The sequence below is a fragment of the Lissotriton vulgaris genome, chromosome 2_1, assembly GCF_964263255.1.
Source record: "Lissotriton vulgaris chromosome 2_1, aLisVul1.2, whole genome shotgun sequence".
Lineage (NCBI taxonomy): Eukaryota > Metazoa > Chordata > Amphibia > Caudata > Salamandridae > Lissotriton > Lissotriton vulgaris.
In genome coordinates this window covers 769,014,347-769,028,671 of record NC_141687.1, presented here as the reverse complement: position 1 = coordinate 769,028,671, position 14,325 = coordinate 769,014,347, and the positions used below count along the sequence as shown (strand labels likewise).

At 44.2% G+C, this 14,325-nt stretch overlaps 1 protein-coding gene across 1 annotated transcript in view; it reads right to left on the bottom strand.

Annotated features, from left to right (window-relative positions):
* Positions 1–14,325, bottom strand: part of MYO3B (myosin IIIB) — a 1,488,954-nt gene that overhangs the window by 1,198,288 nt on the left and 276,341 nt on the right. The gene's annotated exons all lie outside the window — the stretch shown is intronic.

Genomic DNA, 14,325 nt, shown 5'->3' with positions numbered 1-14,325 from the left:
GTATGGGTTTTGTTTTGTCTTTCACTTATTTCTTGCTAATCAGTTTTACATTTTTGTGAGGGTAAGTCAAAATTATTAAAATAATCTTTTTTTAAATGTGGCATGTTTTTGTCATTTACAGTTGCATTTTTGTTTTAGTTTGAATATTTGGAAATCTTTAGAGTAGTGTTATTTCTATTGAACCTAGTTATGATAGGAGTTGATTGTTAACAAATGTTTGTACTTGCATTGTTTGTTTGTATTTTATGCGTTTCTTTGGTTTGTTTGGATACTTTAGGTTTAGTTTGGGTTATAGACTGTTCTATTCTAAGTTGTCTGTAGGTTTTTAATTTTAGTTATTCTAGAACTTGGTAGAGTGTAAGGTGCCTAACCTGTCTTGGATGGTGTTATGCCTCCCTTCCATTGCGTTTTAACTTCTTTTGCCATGGTACTGTCATATACAATCCACCATGGTATATGATTCTTGGGTTGGCATCTGTGACTGGAACGGTGCAGTCTGCCAACTCATGTATCTTCAAAATAGGCAGTTAAGGGACTTATTTTGTCTTAGTGTGTTTGGTACTAGGGTGACTCTATAAAGAAATTGTTGTGGTATGCTACTTATTTTACTGCAACACATACTAAGGCAATTATTTGCTTTTTCGTTTTTTGGCAGATTGGGTGTTTGCTGACCGCTCAACATTTAGTACAGATTTTTTAACGTGTCTCCATATACTCTGGTTAAAATGGTAGCAACAGCTCTGTATAGCTTTGTCAGACCCCTTACAGAGGCCTTGAGGCACGCAGGGGCTACTGGGCCCAAAGTAGGGTTGAGCACTTTTACTCCTGATTTCCTAGGGCCTAGACCAAGTACCCCTTCAGCACCTGGCCCTGAGCAGTAGACACAGGCTTACCATTCAGTGGACACAGGCTTAAAATTCAAAGTGTGTAAAGCAGCAGCAGCAATAAATCAGTGTCCAACCAAATAGTCACTTTTATAAAACCAGAGAAGTATTTCATTTCTAACTCTACTCATTCAAAGAAAGAATACGACATGCACAAACAACATATTTCCCTTGAGTTTGGACTTTAGTGTCTCAATGGGAATTCCCTGTCCTACTCTTTCCTCGGAGTGCGATAGAGGTTATTCCCCATTCACTGTTGGCCACATCCAGGGAATGCACAACTAGCAGTCCATATCACAATAGTCCACTTTGACTTTTAAAGTCAAGACAGTTGTGTCTTAGCACCGCAGCGCCTTCACCAGTGAATATCCCCAGATCTAGTGGGCTGGAAACAAATCTTAGCACTTCAGTAAGAGTGGAGCATGCAGTCGTTAACCGTGCCCCGTCCATGAGCACTCACAGCAGCTCTGGTCTTGATCAGGTACATCAGCTGCACGCTGACTCAGTGGCTGCACACAGCAGAATATAGGCTCTCTCTTTTGCTCTCCTACTTCCTGTTGTGTCTTGGCAGTGATCAGAGGCTCACCTGCACCTTTCCTGTAGGGTACGTTTCTACAGGGGTTGGTTTTGATGCACCTGTCCTCAATCCTGAGGTGGCTGGTGATGCGCCAATGGCATACTCACTCCCTCTATGGGGTAGGGTCAGTCACAGTCTTCGTTACTCCCGGTGATCTACATGTCACCAATGTTCACCGGTTACAGGCTCCTGCCGTATCAACATTGCACAAGTACACCAGGCATCCTCTCCTAGCATACAGAACCATGCAAGGCGTTGGCCACTACTGCACAGAAGTCTTTACCATGGTGAGCCCTCCTATCATACGGGGTCGCTGCAACTGTGTAGCACAGACTTCGGCCCTTCTCAGCATGGCAGCAACTGAAAACAAGTGTTCACTTTGAACTAATTTGTAACACAATCTGATTTCACAGACTTCTGTTTAGACTTAATCTTTATAAGAAATTGATGTTCCGTAAAGACTTCATTTTTTTCCATTTTCCAAGTGGTGAACAAACAACCAGTACATTATTATCTAGATAGCAAATTCGATTCCACTAAACCAAAATGTTTTTTATATCACGCATTGTGAAGAATTCTTATAACATTAATAATGAGGTGAATGATGGGAACATTTTTAAGAAGCACCCCAAGTGAAAAAAACAGAACCTAAAACAGAACCAGAAAAGGAGCAAAATGAGAAGTCGAGTAAGCATACACAGTAAAATGGTTTCTCTGGAGAGACAGCCAGTCTTTTTACACATATTAAGCCACAAAGGATGAATAGTCTATGTGCTGCATTGCACATGACTAAGGTCTGTGTCTTTGTTTTTGTCAATGGCATTTTTACCCCATTGGTGGATACTAGAGTCTCATCAGGACTGAAGAATAGACCTGGGGGATTGTCGTGATCTACTGGTAAGTTGTAGACCAGGTCAGGAATGTGCTGGCCAACACAGGCAGAAATGGAGCAATCCTGAATTAAAAAATGTCCTTGGAGGAGCACTATTATACACTCAGAAGTATCCGTATTCGATGGAGTTAAGCAGCGGTGGTCAGAAAAGTTTTGGAATAATACCGATGATGTTTTCAATGAGGCCCCTTTCAATGATAAACTCTGGAATGGGTGTATTTTGAAGTCTCTCAGTCAGAGATCTGCTGTGAGACAATGAAGAACCTGTCAGCTCACACAAACGGGAAGACGATCTTTTCCACAGCGACCCCTCCTGTCACATGGAGTCACTGCGCAGGCTTCCTCTTCACTGAATAGGAATCTTTTTCCTTTGCTATCTTCATGGCAGCCCTCTCCTGGAAAAGGGGGGTCACAGACTCAGTTCCGCACAAACTGCAGCAGCCGTTTCCTCACACCTTGCACCGGGAGTGCACTCAACAGGGGTCCCCACTGACCTAGCTTCCTCCAATGCCATTCTCTGCCTCACATCACATACTGCTCTTGACAAGCAGGCAGACGCTGGTGCTCCTGAATAGGTGGTCTTAGTTTCCCTGGGCGATGTACCCTCGCACAGCGGACTGTACTTCTCACAGGTACACATGCACTCTGTACATTCATTCACCATGCATGCACTGGTCTCTACAGAGACTCTGAGGTTCCTTCTCACCCCTATCTGACTAAGGTGTATGGACCCCGCACTGGGTGTCCTTACAGAAGCTTACAGGGACCGAACCATACTCCATTCTGTTGAATCTCTTGGTAGGCAAACAAAAGATATGGCAGAAGAAGATCCCACTTCCTCCTGAGGTTCTCTGGCAGTTTCCATTATGCTCTTCAGTGTTTTCTTAAACGTCTCCACCAAACCATTGATTTGTTGGCAGGTATGCCATTTAGAAGTGGTATGTCACACCCGCTTGCTCTCACATCTCTCTCATGTAAGAAGAGATATAGTTAGCTCCCTGGTCAGAAATTACCATCCTTGGATACCGGAGCATAGGAAAGATCCCAAGGAGAGCTCTCACTACCTGCTTTGTAATCATGCTCCTCAGAGGTACAGCTTTAGGGCACCTGGCGATGTGATACACCACAACCAAGTTATACTTGTTGCCAGACTGTGTGTGAGGTGTGGAATGGACCAACACCTACAACTGGTAGAGGCACTAATGGTGCCTTAGTTGTCTCTCCTGTTTTATCACTCACTTCTACAGAACCTCTTTGTGTCTTTACGCATCCCTGGCTGGTAGAACAGAGGGTCCAACCTATTCGGGTCTAACCTATTAGTGAGGTAGTGTGGCTCAGTGAGGTAGTGTGGCTCACTGGTTAGAGGCGGCAGACCCGAGAGCAGAGGACGGCCCGGGACCAGGGTTCGATTCCCGGCGCGGCAGGTTTCTGGACCGGGGTCAGCGGACTCGATAATTCTCTCGCCTCGGTGCCCACTCTGATCCGCGATCACACTCGGCAACTCTGGGCATTAGCTTGCCTCATCTTCACTAACGGCCCCACCAGACCGCCGGGGATGCCTGGTCTCACCCTGGAGATACCCATTAAGGGACCATCTCTCAGGGAAGCCAGGAAGGGTTTCGCAGCGGTCGAAGCGCCTTGGGACCCTCCGGGTAAGTAGTGCGCTATATAAATGCCTATACATTTACATTTACATTTACATACATTCTGTTTTTTTCTAATCCGGCAAAGGGCACATCATGGGCTAGTGACAGCAGAGAGTTCCTGCACACTAATGGAACCACTAATCTTTTGCTAGTTCCTGGCTCAGGATTTACCAGTTCCCTATAGAGTAGACTATCCTCCCAGCCAATATAGTGTTTCCAGACCACTGCTTTGCTGATCTGTTTCTGGGCATCCTACTGAAATTCTACAAGCATAGACTACTCATCTTCCAGGGCGGGTTCCCCAGCGGCTAGCAAACCCTGGAGCTCTGGAAGCAGTCTAGACTCCAGCAACTGGTCCACTTCTGGAATCTCATCCTCCCCTCTGCTTAGAGCAGAGCAATGACCTCCACGGCCAATGCCTTTCTGGAGTCTGCTCTTTCCTGCAAGCTACCTTGTCCTAGTCCCTTCAAATCCGAGATTATCCCAGTCCTAGTCTGTGCTCTGGTTAGCACAGCTGATGTTGTCCAAGCATAAAGGCCTCTGGTTATGGCACTAAGCCAAGGCCAATCAAGTAGCTAGAGACATCTAGCTCCTTGCTTTTCCCTTAAACCGACATCAATCATGCCCGCTTTGCTATTAAGCTCAATCTCAACCCTGGCAAGTGGATACTCCATTCCCTCCACTGGCAACCAATCCTGCATCCTTGGTTCCAGGGAGAATCTCCTCAGGCTTAAGGTAACTCCTCTCAACCTTAGTATGGAAGGCTCCAATATTCTTCAGGGCAGGATCTTATCTCCCATTGATATTAACTTCCTGAACAAATCCCATTATGTTAGGATAAATGGACTTCATAGCATCTGGGTACTTTCTTGTGTCCCTTCACACACGTGTAACATGTTTGCTAACACAGGTGCTGTTAGATCAGGTTCTTTCGCCTGACAATCTCTCTTAAAGTGTCCCACATTGTGGCACTCAAATCACGTCATCACCTTGGTCTTACAATGACTTCCTTACACTCCCTTCTAATGAAATTCCTACCCAGAAACACCATTCCCATGTTTCCTGGGCCTTCCTCGAGCCCCATGAGAATTATGCCGGCCCTTGCCCTTCAGTTTGGAACCAGTCTGCGGAGAGCTCTTCTCCCCCTTTGGCTTTGAACTTGTCAGCCAACACCGCAGGTTTTGCTGGATCCCTTTCTGTCAAATCATCCAGGTATTGCCTAAGGGGGTAGAGCACTCCTCCTTGAGTCATTCTGTCACCATCAACTGGTTATGGGACTGAAAGACCTTGGCCCACTGCCTCAGTTATTCCAATCATACACTACACCATGAATCCTAGCCTCAAGCTGAACACCATCCTCTCTCTTGCAATCATGGAATCTCTGCAGGTATTGAGTTGGTTTCAACCCAAACCATCTACTCAGAGTAACCTTTATTTGCTCATAGACCACCTGGTCTGCCAGAGGTATCCTCCCAATGATGGCTGTACTTTCCAATAACATGCCCCCCATTAAGGCATCTGCCTTAGATAGCTCATTTAAGGCCTGTGCCTCAGAAGCGACTTCAAACCTCACAAACCACCCCAAAATAGCCTGACTTTCCACATACACAAGCAAATGGTCTTTTGGAAACTTGGCCACAACCTGGCCTGAGCTGGATATAGTACCTGATCCCAGGTGGAGTTGTCATTCCTGCCATTCTGGGGTTCTCTCTCTCAAAGGCTATCCTTTCCCTTTCCAGCTCTCTCTTTTTCCATCTGATTCTCCTCCCACACTCTCTGTTTGCCCTCCATTTCTCTCTGAACCTTCTCCCTCACTCATAATTTCTCCTCCATGGTGCATTCCTTCGGTCTCTCCTGCCTCCTCTCCTCTTGTTCCTGTTGAGTCAGTCTTCCCTCTTTCACACTCCCTGGCCTTTTCATCTTCCTCAGGCTTAGCTTCCGAAAATGAAAACTACAACTTCAGGGTCCCTGTGAGACTTAACCCCCCCCAAGGGATTTACTCATGAAATTGGTGACAGTGGTACCCTAGAAATTCGAGGTAGTGTAAACACATGAGGTATTTTAAAAACTAAAGGTGATGAGTGTCTAGGTGAAACTCTGAAAAATACAAAAGGGTGACACACTCGGTCTGGGATAGGTCTGTGCAAAGGGGATCCTAGAGCTTGAGCCCACAGCTCTGTCTTCCCGGGTTCCTACCATGGTTCACTCCACAAAGTCAACTAAGGCATCATCCCATTCACCCTGTGTCTCAAACCGGTCCCTAATTAAATTAGCAGGGAGCTCCCTGTCCCTATTACAGGGAATCCTCTATCCTCTGTCCCTGTATAAATCCTTCATCCTATCTATGGACATGAGGCTGAGGTAAATTCCCAAACCGGTGTCTTCCATTGTCTATGCGTGTTGCCTTTCTATGTAGAAGAAAAAAACTGCACTTATTGTACTGCTGGTTCAAGTTAGAAAGAGCCATTACCACTTCTGTATCTCCCCCATTGCCCCACGATTGCCGTCAATTGTCAGAACCCCTTTCAGAGGACCACTGGGCATGCAGGGGCTACGGGGCCCAACCATGGGGGTTGAGCCCTTTTTACTACTGATGTCCTGGAGCCCAACCTACTAGGGATCCCGAGCAAATGAGCCATGTTCAACCTTCTGCACTTAACTCTCAGCGGTAGACCTGGTTGAACAGTCCAAGGACCCCTCGGGGGAGGTGTGGATAAAGATTAGTGGACATTGGCTCACAACTCAAAAAGCTGTCAGCAGCAATAACACAATGTCAAGCCAAATACTCACTTTTATTTTTTTTTAAAGAGAAGTATTCAATTTCTAACTCTACTCATTTAAAGGAAGAACAGGAGAGTCACAGACAATAACATTTCCCCTTGATGTTGGGGCTCTTGTGTCACAGTGGCAATTCCCTGTCCAACTCTTCCCTCGCAGTGCGATAGGGGTTATTCGCCATTCACTGTTGGCCTCATTCAAGGAGTTCTTAATTAGCAGTTCATGTCTCAAGAGTCCACTTTGACTCTTGAAGTCAAGTCATAAGTGGCAGCAGCGCCTTCAGCAGAGAGTCGCACTGGGGCCTGTAGGCCCAAAATAAGTCTTCTCTGCTCCGTAGGAGTGAAGCGAGAAGAGTGTTGAAGCGACCCCATCAGCGGGGAGTCACAGGAGCTCCAGGCCTGATCGGGTGAGTCGGCTGCATGTGGACTCAGCGGCGGCACTCAGCAGAAGCAGGCTCTCTCCCTCACAGTCGCGCTCCAGCAGCGATCCCAGGTTTTCCTGCAATCTTCCTGCAGGGTAAGTTTTTAATGCTCCTATCCTTGATCCTGAGCTGGGGTGGTGATGCTCCCATGGCGTCCTCACTTGTTCTACATGGTCGGGTCAGTTACAGTTCATGTTGCTCCCGGTGACCTACGGGTCAACACTGCTTATAGTTTCTGGGCCCCTACCCGATGGACAGAGGACAGGTTGTCCTGACAGCCATTTCTGGCGTACTGAGTGACAACACAGCTACCAAGCACAGCTTTTGCCCATATCGCACAGCAGTCTTTACCATGGCGGCCACTCCTGGCAACTATGTTGTGCAGGCTTCAGCAATTATCCACAAGGCAGTCTTATTGGCAGCAGCCCCTCCTGGCAAATAAGATCGCCATAACAGCACCACACAGGCTTCTTTCTTTACCTCACAGCAATTGTATCCATGGCGATCTTCACAGTAGCCCTCTACTGGCATATGGGGGTCACTGGCTCAGTTCTACACACAGGCAATGACCTGATTGGGGCAGCAGCCATTTCCTTATGCCTCCCACTAGGAGTCCACCCAGCAGGGCTTTACACTGGACCTTGCCCCGTCCAAAGCTCTCTCCTCCCTCACAGGGCACACTGGTCTTGGCAGGAAGACGCTGGTGCTCCAGGCTCCAAGGCAGGTGGTCGTGGTGTCCCTGTGTGATGTCCCTTCACCCAGCAGGGAGACTAGCAGGTATTGGCCCAGTCTTGGTCACAGGCAGAAGTCCTGCAGAGTTTCCCCTCCTCACACAGCTCACCTGGCAACTTGTCAATTTTTGGCGTCTCAAAGCCCCCTTATAGTCCATTTTTAGACACCAAACATGATTTAGGGTTAGGATCTTTGAAGTTTTATGTTGAGGTTATGCTCCTTTTGAGGTACATACTCCTCCACTTCCTCTTCCTCTTGAAAAGTCATCTGTCACAGCAAGAGAGACTCCAAAGCTGATAGTCCAACAACACAGGCCATGAGTGTGCCTAGAGCTTCATGTCAGCCACAGTGATATGTGCATCAAAAGGGTTAATCACGGGCTCCTGGCCCTACTCTTTAGGAGTCCCTAATCAGCCCATCTCATTCCTGGGATGTGTCTAGGCCCCTTCCTTGTTATCTTTAACTGCATCAAAGAGCACCCTTTGAAGTGTACAGGGAGAGCCTCACCAGTGTTTTCCACCCAAGCTCACAGGAATACAGCAATTCCTAAAATTGTTTTGGGGATTCCTCTATCTCCTCATGTCTTCACCATGAAGGTTTGGGACTCCCAAAATGGAACGCAGGGTCTTCCATGCAATGTACCACTACAGGCACACTTACACTCAGTGCATGTACACAGCACAAACACTGTCCAGCACTGTTGTCGGTATTGTGTTACAATAGTCACACAGTCACTCAGCACACACATTAGCTTTGCATGCACTACACAGCACCATAGCCTTTCTGTATTATGCAACTTGCCGGTGCACATACACCCAGCACACACATTCACCATGCACATGCTGCAAAACACTACATCCTTCATGTACTGTACTCCTTGAAGGTACACATACACAAAGCACATGCACTAGCCATGTACACACTATACAGCACTAGATCCTTCATATACTGTACTCCTCGCAATTACACATACACCCAATACATACACTCACCATGCATGCACTGCACAGCAGTGCCCTATCCCTGTATTATATCATGCCTAGTCACATATACATGCAGCACTTCACATTCAACCGATGTAGTCCAAGGTGAGAGTTAAGCACAGAGCAGCACAACTTTAAAAAGTGAGTGAACCTGTAGGCCTTACTCCCTTGACACAGTTAAAAAGGTCCTAGTCGCTACTCCTGATCACTACATGGTATGCTGCCACCACCACACTCATGCTGCTTAAATCTTGGTGAAGTTGGTAGTCTTACACCACTTATTAGGGTAGCGCTTTAGGCGTTCCTTCCGGTCCAAGAAGACCACAATCCGTAAGAAAAGCCTACGTCATGGCCACATTCATGATCCATGTTTGCCTATGACAACAAAAGTCAGCATCATCATCCAGACAACAGTGCAGTTGGGCACTCAGGGCATGGGTACATGCTCATTACCATGAAGGGGACTCTTCCCATAGAGCTCATAAAGCACTCAAAAAAAGAATAATAATAATGAGGCACTAAGACTGCGTGCTTTGGAGCACCCTTTCTAGCACTCGGTCACCCCTCCATTGATTTAGCAAACTTTTTTTTCAAATGAGGAGGTTCTGAGTCCCTGAACCAAAGTGCCTCACAGACCGCTCCAAGCAGCTTCAAATGTCCCGGACACAGCTTTGATTAATTAGTCGTGTTAGATAGCCGTGGAGAAAAAATCCACCTACCTCCTGCTTCTGGACTCAGAGCTCCCTCAGCCACACCGCAAAACAGCCTCCATTGATGTAGTGTTGTTGATTATGGCATCTTCAAGAGTTGCCTTGATACCACGAATGTAGTTGCATGCCGGCCCGGTGGAAAAGAAGAGGCCGCAACGAACGCCAGTCTCGGAGCGCCGGCCGTGAAGGGGACAAAAAAAAAGACTGCCAGCAAGACCTTCGTTTTCCACAGCGCACCTCGCTCAGGTACCCTGAGTATGCCGAAAGTCCATTACCGGGGGCGGAGCGGCGTCACCAGAGGATACACAGAGGCGTGGTTCTCCGTAGCCATCCCGACTGACGGGTACATGCTCATTACCATGAAGGGGACTCTTCCATCGTATCAAGCATTATGTGGGTATATTTTTTTAATTGAATTAATTGCTTGTTGGAACTCAATGATTATTTTTTGGTGGGTAGTAGTTGTTTGTTTTTCATTTTATTTGAGTTAGTAGTTTTTTGTATGTTGTAATTTATTTGTTAGGCAAAAGTGCATACATCAAAGATATGTTTGTGTTGTGGTATTCACCATGGACTGTGTAGATTTGTGTGAGTGGTATTTACCGTGGATTGGGTATATTTGTGTGAATGGCGGAAGCCACAATTTAAATCTACCATCCAACATCCACGTGCTGCTTTGTGTTAATCTTAGCTGGCTGTTTTCTGTAGCATAAAATATTATTCATCTGTCATTGTTGGCATTGTCAGTACTGCGCGAGATAATGAGTAAGTTACATACACAAGTGTCTCTGCAACAACCAACCTTGCCAGCAAAGGGGTGATGCTATCGACCGGGAGAAATGAAGGGCAGGTGAGTGAGTTTGTTTTTGACCTTAAAATGGTAGAATAAACAGGGATTTTAGAAAGAAACACTGTTACAGACGTCTAGAATCTTTTTATGCAGCTGATATCCTATCTTTGCAGAAGGACTTGGTATTTGGCTTAGAGACAGGTACAGGCAATCCATAAAGGTAACGCAGGTGGTTGACAGGCTGCCAAGATAACTGAGGTGTCAAATTCAAGGAAAATAACACATTTGAAAATATTAAAATGAAATAAGTTTGCTTCCTGTGACAGATAGTAGCAACCAAGTCAGGATTGCCTCTCTTATCAGGATGAAGGCAGAATTCTAACATGAACTCTGATGACTGTCTTGATGAAATGTTGGTTACTGTATAAAAAGGAATGCGACTGAAGATAGATTTGATCTTTCCATGTTTGCTAGACATAGAACGTGACAATTTGAGGCATTAAAAGTGGACAGTATTCTTGCTTATGTCCAAAAAGTGGTAATTATAAGGGTAAAAAAATTTCGAGTTAATAACTATACTAACAATATAACAATTACACCACAGTAACTGAAGTAATTTTGGTAATTCTGCATTACTGTCTAATGCAGGATTACCGATAATTACACAAATACTCCTGCTCGCATAGTTAAGAGTAATTTGGGGGGGGGGGAATCCTAACGCGAGAGCTGCTCGTGCTCGCTGTTCGAGGTCTGCAGTATTTCGCTCTGTTTCTTAGTACAAAATCCATCTATGCATCCATTTTGGATGTGAAGGTGGGTTTTGTGCTAAGAAAATAGCGCTACATGTCAGGAGTAAATTGGTGGAGAATTCTACCCAAAGAGCACATTTAGCAAGGGTGAGCAGCCACTGGAGCTTGCTGTTCATGTTCAGTTGCATTTAGCACTATTTCTTACTGCAAAATGCACCCCCGTAGCCATTTTGGACTCAAGGGGACATTTTAATGCTAAGAATTAGAGTTAAATGCAGAATAACTCTTCTTGTGCAATTTATACATAATATCAAGGATTTTTAAGGTAATTGGGCGTGATTACGCGACACTGAATTGCGCAAATTACACCCACCACTAGATTATACACAATTAATGGTTTTCTTCTTGGTTTTAATGTTTTTCTTTTATTTTCTAGCTTACTTGTGGTGAACATAATCTTTGATTATTTACGGTGTATGTACCCTGAAGAATTGATCAATTAATTTCGTAAATCATGCTGGCAGGTTGGAATCCAGATTGATTGTAATAAATAAATAGACTGTTACGAAAGGAATCTTCTGGAGTAAACAGTAATATTTAATTACTTTTTGGTATCCCAACTGACATTTTCTATATAACTATTGGTGACAAAGTAAAGGAGTCAGCTGGAGAACAATATTGCAGGCCTCATTCAAAAGAATCCCCTTTTCTTGGCTGTCAGCTCCGAGGATAACCCAGCTGCTTAAATAGTTATCAGTGATGACGTTGCAACGGAAAACAATCAGTGAAAAAGAAAATGATTGAAGCCAAGCCCTGAGAGGCTTCTCTTCTGAGTTGCTATCTCTATTGACATCCATCATTTTTTCTTATTCACCTTTTTTTTATTTTCCTATTGATAGTCATGTAAAAAAGACAGATGGTCTCCTGACAAAAAAAGCGAGTTGTTTGAATATCTTCTTATCATTGAATCTGTTTCTTTAGCAATGCAATCTTAATGCCATGGCAGCCTATAGTATAGTCACCCATCTCTTTGTTAAATGTTAAAGCACTTGTGCTCGAAAGCATCAGCGGGCTAAAGGGATAATGAGACACTTGAACCCCTTATCCATCAATGAGGGCCCTCATTCCAGTTCTTTTGTAAACCGACGTAAATAGAGAAACCTAATGTTTACTTAAAATACAATGATTAATGCTTGATATGGAGAACAGTCTCCATGGAGATTTTTGTAATCAAGTGTTCATGCCTCGTGCGTGCATAACAATGTCGATTTCCGAGATGCGATGTAAAGTAAAATCAATATCCTGCACATTCGGATGAGTTCATTTCTCCAAAAAAAAGCTCCTTTAGAGAAGGGACCTGAAAGACCACTGCAGTGGTTCGTCTCAATGTATGTTAAATTTACAGCTGGACTGACGCATGCAAAACCAGGGAGAGGGTGGGTATCAATGGTGCAGCAGGTGCAGTAGCACCGGGGTCAGATGTCTCAACTCTGATTATTGCTGTATGTCTGCATGTACGCTACATACGCCTCTGTATGAAACCGTCTCGGAAGCACCGTCTGAAGTTTTGGAATAATTGTTATGAAGTCAAAGAGGGAGAAAGGAGGTGTATTGTGATCAAATGCCCGCAGTCGCAGAAATAACCAAACCTCTTACAAATGTACCAGCTACATGTTGGATTTCATGTGGTTAGTTGCTAAAGTTATGACTGACAGACTCTAGCTGTCCTTAAATTGTAACTTTGGTGACCCGTTACAGATGTTGGATTGGGCAGCTCTGACAGGACTCTAGAATGTGGTTGGTTCATAATGCTTTAGCTTGGTTTCATTCATATTAATTAAGCACAAAGTTTAATTGAATTTATAAAATATTAATTATAAACTTGAAATTGAAAAGTATGGTGTGTTTATTACACTCGGTTTAAAAAAAATTATAAACCAAATTAATATATGTTAATGATTAAATAATATTGTAAACATCCATGTGAACAAGTAATGTGCAGTAACATTTTATTTTATTACTTCGAGGGTAATATCATTATGTTAATTAATGCTATGTTTATATATTTACAATAAAAAAAATATAACTTTTACAAAACATGAATAAACTTGTAAGATTTTCCTGTTTTTTACATAGTGAGATCTGCACCATTGTGGCGGAGATCTTCACCAAGGTGGTGATCTCTGACTACTCGTGAAAAGCTAAAAGTCGAAACTTTATGCTCATAAATTTGACTTCACCACCTGGTTGAAAGGGTTGGAGATGTGTAAGTCTACAGTTCGTAGTAAATTTACACTAAGAAAGGGTGAAAAGCCAAAAGTGGTACGTTTACTCGAAAGTGTAAGATTTACTCACAGGCAAATTAGCCAGAAACCGGTCCCAGGATGCTTGTTTCCGGTCCAGGGAAGACATGGCTGGGCAGATCGGGCTGGACTGTTCCCATGAGGCACTGGGTCAGACTGATTTGCATATGGCCATGTCTGAACTGGGGTGGCGGAGTGAGCTAAAGAATGATGATGGATTAAACCCAGATCACTTGACTGGGGGTGAGTGTTTGCATGTTCAACACTCCGTCCATCACCCCCTTAGGTTTTGCTTTATTTATTTACAATAAAATAAATATACATTTTACAAAAAAATAATAAACTTGTAAAATTTTCCTGTTTTTCCCATAGTGAGATCTGCACCATTGTGGCGGAGATCTTCACCAGGGTGGTGATCTCTGACTACTCGTGAATAGCTAAAAGTCAAAACTTTATGCTCATAAATTTGACTTCACCACCTGGTTGAAAGGGCTGGAGACGTACAAGTCTACAGTTCGCAGTAAATTTACACTCAGAAATAGTGAAAAGTCAAAAGTGCTGCGTTTACTCCAAAGTGTAAGAATTACTCACAGGCAAATTTTGCCTTGTGAATAAACTGCATAGTGATTTTATGACTTATGGTCTGCTTCTCTGTGCAAAATCCACAAATATGTCAAAGCAGCACAAATGAAAGGTCAAACTAACACAGATTAAAGTAATTCTAGATAAAGTAATAGTTGTGTTTGGTAGAGTTAGCCTCCTGCCTATCCATTTGGAGGCTGATTGGAGAACTCTAACACAGTCGCAGTTGAGCAGAGCCTAAGCTTCTATTGATAGTCTGAATACTTAGCTTCTCTCTT